We start from the raw sequence: 5,169 nt of genomic DNA on the forward strand, positions 1-5,169 counted from the left end.
AAACCTTAAGTCACCCTCTAATGATCTGTTTGTTTCCAGCTCGCAGTTCCCACAATATGGTTGCTGACAGCAGTTGGGCCCCTTGACAAAAGACAAGGATTTTTTTTTCCCAACAATGTATATTTGATTTGTTTGGATGCATTACGAGGCAAGGGTGCACTCTGCATAAGCTGTCACCAGCAACGTGATTGCGAGGGTAATTTATTTAGTACAAACTACAAGTTTATACTGAATGTTCCTTTTCTGAGAACTGTCACTTTCACATTCAGCTTTTTATTATAAGAAGTGTGAGAAAGGTGATGTCCTGTTTTCAAAGGATTTCAAAATTTAGCATCATGGATTGGAGCTGAAATACCAAAGCATTATATTCTCGGGAGGGGGATCATATAAAATGCCTATGCTGAGTTTCAGACAGTACAAAACCTCGGGTTTTGTTTTTTTTTTTATTCTTTTCGGCTGTTTGCATGACATATGGGACCATAATAAAAACAAATCATTTCTTGAAAGGAGATGTTGTTTCATTGCAAAGTCTAAATGTTTCTCTTAGAATAGTGTTGAACACTATTTTGACGCTGTTGCAGTTTTGTTCTTTTGCTCCCCTTACAAAGAACGTCCTGCAGACTCCTCTCCGTGCCACAGGGCACCTGGATGTCACCAGGAAGCTGTGGTGAAATGCGGCTCCACCAGAACGTCCTCAGCCTTTGTCACTCGTCCCCGAGGACAGGCCCGGGCACCACCCCGTGTCGCTGCCTGCAGGAGCGCGCAGGGACGGGGCGACAACCCTGGTTATTTATTAAACCGCGCGCGCCCAAGCGCGAGGCAGACCCGAGCGTGCGGTGCCTGCGGAGCCGCCCGCGGCTCTTCTGCAGGAAAACCCCTTTGCTTTTGGAGCGGTGCAAGCGCCTCCAGCAGCACGCGGGGTTAGCAGTGCCCAAAGGCAGCGCCGCCCCGCGAGCCCACGCGGCTCCCCGCAGGGTCTGGGGTTGCACCGACGGGAGCCCCCTTGGCTGGCAGGCTGGGAACGTCCCCGGGATCGTGGTGTGGAGGGAAAGGAAGAAGCTGGGGGAGCAGGGGGGAACCCGTCCCGTCCGGGGGGCAGGGAAGGGCAGAGCCCCGGCAGGACGTGCCCGGAGCCGGGCTGAGGCCTTGGGGCAGCCAGGCCGCGAGCAGCGCGGCGCCCGCGCGCCCCGCACCGCGTCAGCTGCCGCGCTGATAGCAATTACTGCCGCAGTTGTCCCACCCGTTATATTGCACCTGATCACTGATCCCCTGCTTCCCAGGGGATCATTTGCCCTGCAAAAGGTGAGCGACTTTTATTCCTAGAAAGAATCAATATCTCACAATATCATTTTTTTTTTCTTTGCAGGACTTAGGTTCATTCTTGTTCACTTGTTTCAAAAGATTTTAACATAACAGATAAAATACCTACAGGGTTATCTGAAGGAAGGAAATATTTTCCGCGCTATCACATCTGCTCCATGCTGAGCTGATGACTCAGAAGGCTGCGAAATCCCGGAGCAGCCCGCGAGGGTGTTTCGCTGGGTGTGAAGCTGACCCTCCTTTTCTTGCAGATAACAGCTCTACGGCGCAGCATTGTTCTTGCCCTGTTTCCACAGTGTATTTAGTGAATAAGCTTTCAACTATAAAAAGGCGGATTGAGATGAGGAATGACCTTTGGGCTTGTGATTGCATGTTCACACAGTTACACTTATTTTCCCAATTAACCTATAGCTATTCCTTTTTTGGTAATGTGCTTTATTTAATTGTTATATGCTTCTCTGCTGCCTTTCAAAATACAGAGGAAAGCAGAAAAAAAAATCCCATTGTTCTCCCACATGTTTGTTTTCACTACTACTACTAAGAGGAAAAGCCCTTCACGAAAACAGGATACAGCAGAATCCTCTGCACCGCGGCAGCGCACACACTCACACACGCACGGAGAGGCACGAGGAGCCCACAGAGAGTCATCCATAAAGGGGAATGGCAGCGGGAGCGCCGTCCTCCTGGAGGGGAGCAGCACCACGTCCCGGGGAGCAACTAGCCAGCCCGGGCAGGTTCTGCTCCGCCGGGCGGATCACGAGCTGCCTACGGAAACCTCCCGCCGTGAGCTCAGCCGCGGAGCAATTCTGGGCTTTCCCTGCTCTCCCCTTCCACGCAAAGCCCAGGGCTGGCGGGGCTGCCTCGAGCCGGGACGCGTCCCATGGCCCCAGGTCCCGCCAAGCTCCGCGCGGCTCCCGACGGAGCGGGCAGCCCGGCAGGAGCATCGCGGGGCTCCAGGCAGGAGGACTCGCAGGCCCCTTCGCTACCAACCGTGCGTTTGTGCGCTGCTGGGAAGAGGATGATAATCAAACAAATCTGTTTTCTTTCTCCCAACACATGAGCGTTTGGAGGCTCATGCTTCCAAAGAATGACACTGACTTGCTTTCGAAGATGCCGAGGAATAAATCAAACGCAGTTAGGAGGAGATCTGCATTTCTCTAATCAAGAGCCTCATCCTTGGCCAGAAAGCACCTCGTGAGAATTTGGTTCTAGCAGCTCGGAGGCCAATAAAGTGCAATTTGAGCTTTTCCGACTCCGAAATAATGGTGATTGCAATTCCAGTCACACTGATCAGAAACTACCACTAGACAGCGATCCATCTAGGAGCCAACACAAGATTATTTTCATAAAAAAGTAGATGTTTAAGTCCCAGATTTTAGGGAAATATTTTCTTCTGGTTTCTTTCTAAGGAAAGCCTTGATCTCTGGACAAGAAGACATTTCACTACTGTTTAGTTAAATGATAAATGATTTATACAAAAAACTTAGTGAAGACTGTTCCTGTTTATACCGCAGATAGCTAAGTCCAGACCCTTTAAACTAGAGGGCATTCGCTTTCACTCGATAAACCAAATAGCTGGGGAGACAGCACAGACGCAGCGCATGAGATCATGTGTGATACCACTTACAAGCAGAGGCTGATGTTTTCACTTCAAAACAAAGATTATTTCTGTTTATACCCAGATCTTCCATTGTTTAGGAACTGTAAACAAACATCCCCTGCCTTGTGCATTTATTGTTTAAAGAGCTGCCCATCACACGAGGAAAAGATTTCAGGATTCGTCCCTCACTCCTGCAGAGGAGACAAAACCCCAGTGCCTTCCCTGGCTGCTGCAAGCAGCTCTCTTTCCAAACCGCTTTCTGCCCAAACCCTGCAGCAAGACACAACAGGGTCCCCAGAGGCAAGATCTCCTCGTGTCCCGGGCTGTAGGAAGCAGCGGGGAAGCTCCTTGCAGCCCTGGCGCTCACACACTCGGCGCCGCGAGCGCTTTTCTGAGGACGGATCGTGGATAACCACCGCGCGCCCCGCGCTCCCCCGCGCGCCGTATCCAGGGGTTCCTGTGCGCGGTCCCCGCGCGCCCCGCACACCTACCCGCACAGGACGCCGCCCGCTCGGCTCCGCGCTGCCGCCCGCCCGCTCCGCAGCAGCTGCAGGTCACCCGGCTGCGCTGGATCCTCAATCCATTTTCCAGCCGAGCACTTTAACTCCTTCCCGCCCCGGGAGGCGGGAACCCCGGCAGGCTGCGCCCCGCGCTGACGCACCCCGCGAGGAAGGCGGCTCCGTGGCCGCGATCGTGTCCATTGCTGGGGACAGGAGCCCGCAAGGAGACTTTCCCATTGACTGTTGGGCTTTGCTGCGAGCTGCCCCTCGAGCCCTGCCGCTGTTCCCACGCATTCCTTCCGCCACCAAGGCCCCCGGGACGGGGCCATCACCCTGACGAAGGGAAGGGGGAAACCTTTGGCACTGCTTTTTCCGCCCCTCCTTTTCTCACCAAAGCAGCAACGCGGGGGCCGGACGCTGCTGCTGTTGGAGGAGCAGAGTGAGGGCACCCATGTCCTGCTGATGGTGTCACCCCGCCGGCTCCTGGGGCAGGAGGGTCCCGCACGGCCCCCGGCCGCGGCGCAGCCTGGCGCACGTAGGAAGGGGTCGGCCCAGACCAGGGGTCCTGCAAACCCCGAGCGCCTCTGCGCCCAGGTTATTCCCACAGAGCAGCCACGCAGGCTGCAAATCATCCTCCGCTGCTGACAAAGGGGATTTTGTCCCTGCTAGCAGGGGCCTTGATGAAAGAAGGGACGGAGGAGAGGAGCAGGTGTCCCCTTTCCCACCCTTTACCTTGGCGCGCCGGCAGTGCCGGGCCGTGAGCGCGGCTGACCCGTGATGCCGCCGCGGGCGCTAAGGGGGCCGGATGGAGCGGGAGCCTCCGGCCACGCTGAAATCCCTGTGCGGGGGCACTCGCCTTAGCAACGCGCTGCAGCGGCCTCTCGTCCGCGCCCGACGTGCCCCGCTCGTCTGCCACTATTTGAAATTAGTTTTCCAACTTTGTTCTGGAGGGTGCTGGGGAGCTCACGGGAGGTTTTATTCCAACATGAAACATGCAAAGATGGATAACTGCTTCTTGCCAGGGCAGCAGTGCGACAATTCCTCAACTTCCCCTACCGAAAACCTCGCTGTGTTTCACAGCCACGTCCCAAAATAAAAGAGAGTTTCTGCTTTCACTACAAAACACGTTTGTATTTGGCCCTGGAAGGCCCCCTCATCTGGGAGCTCTCTAGTGGCCGCCAGTCTCCCTGCATCTGCTCTTACTCAGCCAGCAATCGTCATCTTTGCTGCCTTGCCTGGAGCCTGAAGCACTCCCCAAAAGGCAAAACTAGGGTTAAAAATGTTTGGAGAACAGAGCTCTGTTTGAACGTTTTATTAGAGTCCAGGGAAATTACTTTTAAAATACGTACACACAATATTAGCAGCAATAATGCACTTTGAAAAGTCGCTGTAAAAGTAATGATGTCTAAAAACGGAGCCAGCTTTTCTAACAACTCAGCTGTATGGAGCTCGCATCAGACGCAGCCCATGCTTCCATTTTATGCAGCGTGGAAGGAGACTCACGGGTGGTTGGTAAACCGGCCGAGTTGGCCGTTTGTTGGACAAGCTCCACAGAGCTCGGGGCTGGCGACGTGCGGGAGGAGCCGCCGCTGCAGCTCGTCCCAGGACAGCCCTGTCTCCCGACCCCGCCGGCCGCGCAGCTCGCGGCGCTCAGGACGGGCGAGACGTGACCGGTTGCAGAGGTCGGACCCGCGTGGGACGCGTGCGCGGGTGCAGGGCCCGGCGGCTGTCGCGGTGGCCGGTGGCTGC

Source organism: Tinamus guttatus, unplaced genomic scaffold (assembly GCF_059628265.1).
Source record: "Tinamus guttatus ecotype Peru unplaced genomic scaffold, ASM5962826v1 Tinamus_guttatus_pri_ptg000580l, whole genome shotgun sequence".
NCBI lineage: Eukaryota > Metazoa > Chordata > Aves > Tinamiformes > Tinamidae > Tinamus > Tinamus guttatus.